The following is an 11,655-nucleotide window of genomic DNA, read 5'->3' as shown; positions in this document are numbered from 1 at the left end:
AGAGACTGCTGCAAGGGGCAGTGAAAGGGAAGGAAGCTGGCCTGTACTTTCTTGTAAGTAATTCTAACAGTGAATGGCCTGGGCAACCTTTTAAATAAAGGTGAACTGAATGATGAGCCCCCTCCTAGGGATAGTGACAGCCTAGAAGAAGCAAGAATACTAGAAAGGACCCCTTGCTCAAAAATATCCTTTCTCCATATTTTACCAATAGGACACTCACCTGGGTTAAAAAGCTATTCTCAAAAAAGCTGATGGCCTCTGAAAGGTGAACCCTATGGCTGACTCACTCTCAATAAATACATCTATGTCCTTGTTTCTCAATTACCCCTGGCCTGAGTGAGGCATCCTTGAAACTCTTTGGTTCTCAGACTGTGGCAGGCAATACAAGCAACAGCCAACCCCAATTCCACTTTTGCCTCATTTGTTGTAGGTTAGAAGTGTCACATTCTTTTCTAGCCTCTCTTGAAGTTAGGGATGGGCCTGTGGCCCGGTTCTAGCTGAAAGGAAACCTACTGGGGGCTTCTAGGAAAGATTCTCCTCCTTGATAAGTGAGGGTTACACAAAGAAGAAAGCCCCCCCCCCGCCCAACCCCTTATTTCCTGCTTGGAATGTTGGTTGGGTAAGGACTTGATACTTGGAGCTACTGCAGTCTTTCTGCCACCATGAGGTGAGAAATCACTAACAAGCTGAGCATGGCAAAATGGGATTTGGGAAGAGTCTGGTCCTTGACAACTTGGTTATCAAGCAACAGCACCAGCTCTGGAACTGTCCACTTCCAATCTCGTTCCGTAATAAGTCTCTAACATTTGTACCATGTTTAGTTGAGCATTCTGTTACTTATTAATAATGATAGCAAGTGCTTATCAGGTACTTGACTTTGTGCCAGGCACACATTTATATATACGAACTCATATCATTCTTATAACAGCCTCGTGAAGAACTTCTTATTTTGCATATGAGGAAGCCGAAGCAGAGGGAGGTTTAAGCGTCTTGCCTGAGGTCACTTGCCTGGGTAATCTGGCTCTGACATTCCCACTCCACAGTCTTTGAACTGGAGATGGTGCACAGCGTAACCAAAAAAGAGGTGTGCAGTAGACGGGACATATTCTAGATAACAGCTTTTAAAGGGTGTTTTACCTGGAGCCCAAAGCGTGGCAGTTGACATCTGTGGTTTCATTCTGAGGCAGGCTTGCTCCAGTTTCTCAGCCGCGGACATCCTGTCTTCTTGTTTGGTCCCTGACCACCTGTGCCAATGTTAGTGGTCACTCTCTAGTCAGAAGAACCCTGGAGCAGAAAACCCATCTTGTTGCTTGTTCTTGCACCTCAATGAACAGTACCACCAGCCACCAGTCTCCCTTGTACTGAGCAACTTCAAAGTCCTACTCCATTTCTGCCTCTCCCTCAGCCTCCACAACCAGTGTTTACCACATGCTGTCTCTTCTCTTTCAGAAATGCTTCTCAGAGCCAGCCTTCCCGCTCCCACCTCCTATTTGTCTCCTAACCTGTTTTTCCCTACTCCCACGTTATCTACTCCCTCGGCATGACCTCCCATTACCTTAAAAGCACCACACACACACACATGGGGCGCCCGGCTGGCCTAGTTGGTGAAGCATGTGACTCTTGACCTCAGTTCAAGTCCCACACTGGGTGTAGAGATTACTTAAAAATAAAACCTTGGGGTGCCTGGGTGGTTCAGTCAGTTGAGGATCCAACTTCGGCTCAGGTCATGATCTTGCAGTCCATGGGTTCCAGCCCTGCGTTGGGCTCTGTGCTGACAGCCCAGAGCCTGGAGCCTGCTTCGGATTCTGTGTCTCCCTCTCTCTCTGCCCTTCCCCTGCTCATGCGCGATCTCTCTCTCTCTCTCTGTCTCTCGCTCTCAAAAATAAAAATAAACACTTTAAAAAATTAAAAAAAAATACAAAACAAAATTTTAAAAACAAAGCATAACACACAACACATCCCGCACTACCTGTGCCCCCCCACTCCCCATTACCTGAAGGGGTGATGAGCCATTCATGTGGCCTAAGAAGCCTCCCCATGTGCTAGCCCCAAGCTATCCGTCCGTCTACCTTCCCCCCTCACAAAATCTCTCTCTTCACCATTTCTCAAACGTGCCAGGCACTTTCATGAGCTATGCTCTTCCCTCTGCTCGTTAATACCCTTCTCTTTCTTCCCCTGGCAAATTTCCACTCACCTCTCAAGATTCGGCTCAAACATCACCTCCGCCACGGTCTTCCCAGAGTCTCCCAGGTGAGTATTACTCCTCCCAGATTTCTGGCATGGCTGTGGATTTATACCATTAGCGAGACACTCGCATGGTATCTTCTAACGTATCGGTTTATACATTCCACTGCTAGACTGATTTGTTAGACAGCAACGTTATTCTGATTCCCCCACCCTTAAGAGTGTGCCCGGCACACGGTAGACCCACGATAAATGATCACGCGTGAATTTTAAAGCCTGTTCGTTACAGTTCATTCCTTTCAGCAATGGACAGTAAGGTGATCAGCTGTACATGCAACAGCTTCTATGTCATGAGGAGACAACCTAGTCAAGACCCCACTTCCAAACACTTTTTAGGAGAATGGGATACAATCCAGGTACACAGTACTGAAGCGTATACTTTTATTTTAACTAAGACCATGTGCTGAGGATCAGCATTGCGATTTTGTTTATGTCTCTCTTTAGAATTGAGGTAGTACAGTTTACTTAGCCCGTAGAGAGGGTGAGCTGACAGAATTTGTTTTTGTTTGTGCTCTTATATTTTTGGGTAAGTTGAAAGGTAACTTTTAGAGTGCTTTGACGGCCAAAATCAGGCTCAGAATCTAAGTTATCTGTCCCCAGATTACGACGGTGATTAGCAAGAGTCAAAGCTGAAACCAAGAGCCTTCTGATTCCATATTCTCTCCACCTCCCTGCACTACTGTCGGCACTGGTATGTCCCCGTAGAAATAACGCAACTAGTCTAACACTCACCCGGACGTTAGGGGAGGGGAGGGTTCCAATTTTTTTTTTTAAGATTTTATTTTAGGGATGCCCCGGTGGCTCGGTCGGTTAAGCGTCTGACTTCGGTGCAGGTCATGATCTTGCAATTTATGGGTTCCAGCCCCACACTGGGCTCTGTGCTGACAGCTCAGAGCCTGGAGCCTGCTTCAGATTCTCTCTCTCTCTCTCTCTCTCTCTGCCCCTCCCCTGCTCATGCTCTGCCTCCCTTTGTCTCTCAAAAGTAAATAAATGCTAAAAAATTAAAAATAAAAGATAAACATTAAAAAAAGATTTTTTTACAGTTTACTATTTTTTTTTTAAGTTTTTTTTTTTTTTTAACTTTTATTTATTTTGAGACAGAGAGAGACAGAGCATGAATAGGGGAGGGTCAGAGTGAGACGGAGACACAGAATCCGAAGCAGGCTCCAGGCTCTGAGCTGTCAGCACAGAGCCTGATGCGGGGCTCAAACTCACAGACTGTGAGATCACGACCTGAGCCGAAGTCAGATGCTTAACCGACTGAGCCACCCAGGCGCCCCTACAGTTTACTATTTTTGAGAGAGAGAGAGAGAGCACACAAGCAGGGGAGGGGCAGAGAGCGAGGAAAGAGAATCCAAAGCAGGGTCCAGGCTGTGAGCTGTCAGCCCAACACAGGCTCACAAATTGTGAGATCATGGGGGCGCCCGGGGTGGCTCAGTCGGTTAGGCGTCTGACTTCGGCTCAGGTCATGATCTCGAGGTTTGTGAGTTCGAGCCCTGCATCGGGCTCTGTGCTGACAGCTCAGAGCCTGGAGCCTGTTTCCGATTCTGTGTCTCCCTCTCTCTCTGACCCTCCCCCATTCATGCTCTGTCTCTCTCTGTCGCAAAAATAAATAAACGTTAAAAAAAAAATGTAAAAAACAAAAAAAACCAAAAAAACCCAAAAAAAACAAATTGTGAGATCATGACCTGAGCTGAAATCAAGAGTCAGACATTTAATCGACTGAGCTACCCCGGCTCCCCTAAAGATTTTATTCTTAAGTAATCTCTACACCTAACATAGTGTTTGAATTTATAACCCTCAGATCAAGAGTCACATGCTCTACCGACTGAGCCAGCCAGGTGCCCCAAGGAGGGGGCTGGGGTCCAATTTTGACTTTTAGTCTCCTTGCACACTATGCAATTTATAATGCCTTTAGTGATGCTGGTTTTTCATCTTTTCTCAATAGATGCATTTACATTTAGATAATAGAAGATAAGGACACAAGGGACTTGTTAAAGATTAAATTCTGTCTCAATGATTATATTAAAATACTGTGTTTATTGGGGCGCCTGGGTGGCTCAGTCGGTTAAGCGTCTGACTTCGGCTCAGGTCATGATCTCACAGTCCAGGAGTTCGAGCCCCACGTCGGGCTCTGTGCTAACAGCTCAGAGCCCGGAGCCTGCTTCAGATTCTGTGTCTCCCTCCCTCTCTGCCCCTCCCCTGCTCATGCTCTATCTCTCTCTGTCTCTCAATAATAAATAAACGTTAAAAAACATTTTTTTTTAATAAATAAAATACTGTGTTTATCAAGAGCCAAAAAAAATTACCTACGCAACTTCTGGTATTCAACTTTTTATTTATTTTTTAATGTTTATTTATTTATTTTTGAGAGAGAGAGAGAGAGAGAGAGAGAGCAAGGGGAGGGCCAGAGAGAGAGGGAGACAGAATCCCAGGCAGGCTCCATGCTGTCAGCACAGAGCCTGACGTGGGGCTTGAACCCATGAACCATGAGATCATGACCTGAGCGGAAACCAAGAGTTGGAGGCTTAACCAACTGAGCCACCCAGGCGCCTCGGTATTCAACTTTTTATATGGATGACTTGTCTTCACAGCAGTATTGAAAAGTCCCCGGAAGGTTAGCACTTCATCTTCACTTCTTTTTATCTGTTAGTGTCACTGATTATTTGCCACTTGTGGCTATGGCTCATGCCTATTTTATTTTTTTTCCTCACCAAGTCCTAATTACAGTGCATTAAAGGATAAGAAAAATACAGTTCAGAGAATTGAAGGACTTGCCCAACCTTGCCTCTGTGTCTCCAACCTTGCTTTTGCTTTTTCTGTTGTGACAGCTGCTGCTGGCCTGTGCACTGAATAGGTGATCAGTAAACACCTGTTACTTGTAACATCTTGGAGACTTCTCAACTCTAAGGCCTTTGGCCTTTTTTTTTTTTTTATGTTTATTTATTATTGGGAGACAGAGAGAGACAGAGTGTGAGCAGGGGAGGGGCAGAGAGAGACAGGGAGACACAGAATCTGAAGCAGGTTCCAGGCTGTGAGCTATCAGCACAGAGCCCGATGCAGGGCTCGAACTCACAAACCTCGAGATCATGACCTGAGTCAGATGCTTAACTGACTGAGCCACCCAGGTGCCGTCCCCCCCTGTTTTTTTAGGCTTTTGGCCTTTCTATTGTGGGATGAAAGGAAGTCCAAATGCAGCAAGACAAAAATGATACAAATTAGGAATGGCGGTGGGCTCTTGCATAGTTCTGGCTGATGCCGCCTCCTATTCCTTGCCTTCTTCCCTCCTTCCTTGCCAGCACTGCCCTCAACTCCTCCGGCCCTGAGACCTGCGTTCCCCTCCAGTATCCCCTCTGCCTTCTGTGGCACAGCTCCCAGGCGAAATGGGAGACAAGGGGCAGGGAGCTGGCAGGCTCTGTCTGAGCTGCTTGTCTCCTCAGAGACTTGACCTGTTCTCCCAGTCACTGCGAGCCACCGGCTTGCACCATCAGAGGGAAAAAGGAAACCCTTACCAGATATCATAGCACATACCTGACCATACACACTGGTGGGCCTCTTCTGCAGGCTTATGCATAATAAGCTTTACATTTTTTAATGTTTGTTTATTTATTTATTTTTGAGAGAGAGAGAGAGCAAGCCAGGGATGAGCAGAGAGAGAGGGAGAGAGAAATGCCAAGCAGGCTCTGCACTTGGCACAGGGCTCGAACTCACAAACTGAGATCATGACCTGAGTCAAAACCAACAGTTGGATGCTTAACCGACTGAGCCACTCAGGTGCCCTGTATAAGCGTAAGAAAAAGAAAAGAAAAGAAATCTTAAAACAAAATTTTTTTTAACGTTTATTTTTTGTTTTTGAGAGAGAGGGCATCAGTTGGGGAGGGACAGAGAGAGAGATGGAGACACAGAATCTGAAGCAGGCTCCAGGATCCAAGTTGTCAGCATAGACCCCAATGCAGGGCTCCAACTCACGAGCTGTGAGATCATGATCTCTGAGCCGAAGTCAGACACTTAAATGACTGAGCCACCCAGGCGCCTCCAAAATGAAGAAATCTGAAAGGATAATGTAAAAGAAATAGGATTTGTAGCTAGGGAGAATAGGTGACAAGAGAGGATTCCAGGGACTGGGCAGATGAACCATTAGCCAGCAGATCGATGTCATTGGTTAACATTTAATGAAAGTATGCAGGGTGCTAAATTGATCGACCTCAGCCAGTGTCCCCTGACAGACCACTAGGGTGGCCACGCTGGGCTGACCAGGTACAGTGCCACACAGGCCCAATGCTGCTGCCACACCTTCTCCTTTTTGAGTGCTCCATGGAAGAGAGGAACAGGGATAACTGCTTTTTTGCAGACGGCAAGGAACTACACAGGATCGTCCTTTCCTACCTGCCCCTGCCTTCCAGTCCAGCCTTCCCCTATTCCAGGCAGGTTCTGCATATCTCAGTTTTCTTCACATCGCCTTCAGTCAACATCATCAGCAAGCTTTTGTTTATTTTTTATTTTAGTTTAGTTTAAGTAGGCTTCACGCCCAGCATGGAATCCAGCGTGGGGCTTGAACTCACGCCCCTGAGATCAAGACCTGAGCTGAGATCAAGAATCGGATGCGTAACCAACTGAGCCACCCAGGCGCCCCAACATCATCAGCAATCTTAAGACTTGGCAGGGGTGGGGGACCAAAAAGCTTCTTATCTTACAAAAAAAAAAAAAAAAAAAAGGAAAGCCTTTGCATTAGGAGGACTTTGTCCAGCTCAGGCACAGTTACCAGCATCCTCCCCTCCTCCCGTAAAGTGGCAATAACAGAACATACCCCTGGCCATCCCCTCCCCCCATCCCCGCCCCCCCCCACCCCCCCAACCCCCCCCCACCCCACCGAGCAGGGGAGAGGAAAAGGGCACAACTTTGAGAAAAACAAGTATCAAGGGTTGACGGTGTGTGCTGAACTTTAAAATGTGAAATTACGGTGAAAAATATTTTGGAAAAGAAACTATCTTCCAAATTGTGCGACATAGTAAAGTTAATGGAGCCCATATGTCGTCTACTAAAACTTAGAAAAACAAACTAAAAACAATACTTTAGCGCCTGCCAGGGTGAAATGTGATCCACTTCTTAATGCTCACTCAACCCAGAGTGAAATGCTTTAAAATGGTAATGATTCCAAAGTGCAGCCTGAGCTCAGTGGATAAACAACAGACCTCAAACACAGGGGGGTGGGGTGGGGGGGGTAATGTTCTGATCCCAGCTCTGGGCAAAATCACTTCATCTCCCAGTTCTTTCTCAATTTTCTCGGCTTTAGAATGGGGATATCAGTATTTCACGAGGTGTTTACAAGGCATACTAAAATGATCATAAAGCACTTTACAAATGTTCAATAACTGATGCTTTTTTCACAATTTGGCTTTATAACATCCTTCATTATTCACTCAGTGGTGTGGAAATAAATGAAGACATGCCAAATGAGCACAGAGGCTATTTATTCAGAGCTTGCTATAGTAAGGGAGTCAGCCACCATGGCTTGCATTTGGCAGAGGCACCAGCCAAGCAGGGGAGTAGCTAGGCTCTGCAGTGGAAAAAAAAGGGAAGAATTCAGGTAATCTCTGGTGGGAGTTTGTTGGTGTGGGGAAGGTGGAGGTGGGCTATCTAGAAGCAGGGCGTCTTATGGGATTGGTTCGGGGAACACATTTGGCTTTCTCAAGTTGGTCCTGGTCGTAAAGGGGGTGGGGATCCTGAGGTGGAAGGCAAGTTCCTTGGCTTCTAGAGCTGATCGCAGAAGAGGTTGTGGGTCAGAGCTCTACTGTCATATGGGTCATATATTTGGCCATTGCCTGTTTGTATGTTCCGTCCTTCAGTGGAAAATGAAAGGTGGGAAGGGTCCGAATACCCACAGAAGCCTAGGAGCCTAGAAAGTAGCTTGAACCTTTGATACCTTGTAATCACTTATAGAAGCAGCGAATTCCGAGGACAGACTCCTGAACTAATAGTATTGACTCTCCAGAATCAATGGGCATACCACCAGACTGGTAGTTGGGACAACCAGGTTCTAAATGTGGTGATTCTATTGTGTCCATTCCCCACCCCAGCCTGAGACAAGTCACATACCTTTCCAATTTCCTCAAGAATAGGCTGAGAATTCCTATCTGTGTAGTGTAGCTCATCATTTGGTTTTAAAAATAAATGGCTTGGCGGGGGGTGGGGGGTGGGGAGACACCTGGGTGGCTCAGTTGGTTAAGCGTCTGACTCTTGATTTCTGCTCAGGTCATGATCTCGAGGTTCATAAGATCAAGCCCTGCGTCAAGATCCTGGCTGACAGGTGCAGAGCCTGCTTGGGATTCTCTCTCTCTCCCTCCCTCTGCCCCTCCCCTGCTCTCCCTCTCTCTCTTTCTCCCAAAATAAGTAAATAAAACACTTAAATAAAAATAAATAAATAAAAATAAAAATAAATGGCTGGGGCCTTCTGGTTCAGTTGGTGGAGCACACAACTCTTGATCTCAGGATGGTGGGTTCAAGCCCCGCAATCTTAAAAAAAAAAATCTTAAAACAAAAGTGGCGTAAGTTTGTACAAGGAACCTATAAAGTGGGTATTTTGAACTCCACGAAGCAGTTGTCTATTTTAGCAGAATGTCTATTTTAGAAGACATTCTAGCAGTGTGAGAAGGAAGATTATGCCTTCGAATTTTCATCTGGTGGACTAGAACCTTAAACATTTTCCATGTGTCCTGTGAGAAGAGTGGCTGACACTCCCTCAGACTCTTTCCCACCTCTACCTCCATTAAGGCTCCCCACCCTCTGCCTCTCCGTTTTCCATCTCTGTGGCAGGACTAGTAGAAACGTGGGAATTTCTTTAGGCCCCTAACAGAAAGATGTGTACTTGATTTCTACCTCTCGCTAATTCACCCATTTCTTAAAAAACAATGTGTTTCTTATTATTTTTAAGTGAAATTTTGAGTATTTTAAATAAATATTATTTAAATATCTCATTTTTAACTTCTAATATCATAAATATTGATAGCTATAACCAATATAAACAAGATCTCTTTAGGTCCTCAACAATAGTTCAGAGTGTAAAGGGGTCCTGAGACAAAAAAAATTGCCAACCACTGCTTTAGATAATATTACCTTTTGTCCTAGTAATCTAGAACATAAAATTGCACAGAAAAATTCATGCACAGTATGTTCATTGCAGCACATTTATCAATATAATCAACCTAAGTCTCTGAGAAGACATGTATTTCATACTTGTTCATAAGGTAGAATATTATACAGTTACTGAACATATTTTCAAAGAATTTTAATGAATACAGACAAACTAATTTTATTTAAAAAATGTTTTAAATGTTTATTTTTGAGAAAGAGAGAGGGACTGAGTGTGGGTGGGGGAGGGGCAGGGAGAGAGGGAGACACAGAATCTGAAGCAGGCTCCAAACTCTGAGCTATCAGGACAGAGCCCAGTGTGAGGCTCAAACCCACACACCAAACCGTGAGATTATGACTTGAGCTGAAGTTGGACACCCAATTGGTTGAGCCACCCAGGCTCCCCCAGACAAACTAATTTTAGACAAAAGTGCCAAGAATACACAGATGAAGAAAGCGTGTCTTCAATAAATGGTGTTGGGAAGACATTGTATCTACCTGCTAAGAATGAAATTGGATGCGTATCTGACACCATACACAAAAATCATCTCAAAATAGATTAAAGACTTAAATCTAATACCTCAAACCATAACATTTCCAGAAGAAAACAGAGGGCAAAACTCCTTGACATTGGTCTTGGCAATGATTTTTTGGACATGACACCCAAAGCACAGGCAACAAAAGCAAAAATAATCAAATGCGACTACATCAAACTAAAAAGGTTCTGCACAGCAAAGGAAACTGTTAACAAAATGGGAAGACAACCTATGGAATGGGAAAAAGAATTGTAAATTGCTTATCTGATAAGGGGTTAATATCCAAAATATATACAGAACTCTTACAACTTAATAACAAACACAAAAACAAAACAAAACCCAAATAACCTGATTAAAAAATGGGCAAATGACCTGAATAGACATTTTTCCAAAGAAGACATACAAATGGCCAACAGATGCATGAAAAGGTGCTCATCATCACTAATCATCAGGGAGATTCGTATCAAAACCAAAATGACCAGATTTCAAGCTGTATTACCAAGCTGTAATCATCAAGACAGTATGGTACTGGCACAAAAACAGACACTCAGATCAGTGGAATAGAATAGAGAACCCAGAAATGGGCTCACAAACATATGGCCAAGTAATCTTTGACAAAGCAGGAAAGAATAACCAATGGATAAAGACAGTCTCTTCAGCAAGTGCTGCTAGGAAAACTGGACATCGACATGCAGAAGAATGAACCTGGACCACTTTCTTACACCAGACACAAAAATAAACTCAAAATGCATGAAAGACCTAAATGTAAGACAGGAAGTTGTCAAAATCCTTGAGGAGAAACCAGGAAAAAACCTCTTTGATCGTGGCCACAGCAACTTCTTACTCAACACGTCTCCAGAGGCAACGGAAACAAAAGCAAAAATGAACTGTTGGGACCTCATCAAAATAAAAACTTCTGCACAGTGAAGGAAACAATCAGTAAAACTAAAAGGCAACCAATGGAATGGGAGAAGATATTTGCAAATGACATATCAGATAAAGGGTTAGTATCCAAAATCTATAAAGAACTTATCAAACTCAACACCCAGAAAACAAAGAATCCAGTGAAGAAATGGGCAAAAGACACGAATAGACACTTCTCCAAAGAAGACATCCAGAAGGCCAACTGACATATGAAAAAATGCTCAACATCACTCATCATCAGGGAAATACAAATCAAAACCACAATGAGATACCACCTCACCCCTGTCAGAATGGCTAACATTAAAAACTTAGGCAACAACAGATGTTGGCAAGGATGCAGAGGAAGAGGATCTCTTTTGCACTGCTGGTGGGAATGCAAACTGGGGCAGCCACTCTGGAAAACAGTATGGAGGTTCCTCAAAAAATTAAAGATAGAACTACCCTACGACCCAGCAATTGCACTACTAGGTATTTATCCAAGGGATACAGGTGTGCGGTTTCTAAGGGGCACATGCACCCTATAGCAGCACTATCAACAACAGCCAAAGTATGGAAAGAGCCCAAATGTCCATTGATGGATGAATGGATAAAGAAGATATGGTGTATATATATACAATGGAGTATTACTTGGCAATCAAAAAGAATGAAATCTTGCCATATGCAACTATGTGGATGGAATTAGAGGGTATTATGCTAAGCGAAGTTAGTCAGAGAAAGATAAATATCATATAACTTCACTCATATGAGAACTTTAAAATACAAAACAGATTAACATAAGGGAAGGGAAACAAAAATAATATAAAAATAGGGAGGGGGACAAAAC

At 44.1% G+C, this 11,655-nt stretch overlaps 1 protein-coding gene across 1 annotated transcript in view; it reads right to left on the bottom strand.

Moving 5' to 3' along the window:
• Nucleotides 1–2,041: 2,041 nt before the first annotated feature.
• The window catches only part of LOC125170570 (uncharacterized), a 40,470-nt gene continuing 30,856 nt past the window's right edge, over nucleotides 2,042–11,655 (bottom strand). The window contains exon 3 of the mRNA XM_047867275.1: nucleotides 2,042–2,283. The gene's annotated coding sequence lies outside the window, so the exon portion shown is untranslated. The remainder of the gene's footprint in view (nucleotides 2,284–11,655) is intronic.

Source organism: Prionailurus viverrinus, chromosome B4, assembly GCF_022837055.1.
Source record: "Prionailurus viverrinus isolate Anna chromosome B4, UM_Priviv_1.0, whole genome shotgun sequence".
NCBI lineage: Eukaryota > Metazoa > Chordata > Mammalia > Carnivora > Felidae > Prionailurus > Prionailurus viverrinus.
The sequence above is the reverse complement of the archived record's forward strand: the minus strand, read 5'-3'. Positions and strand labels throughout refer to the sequence as shown.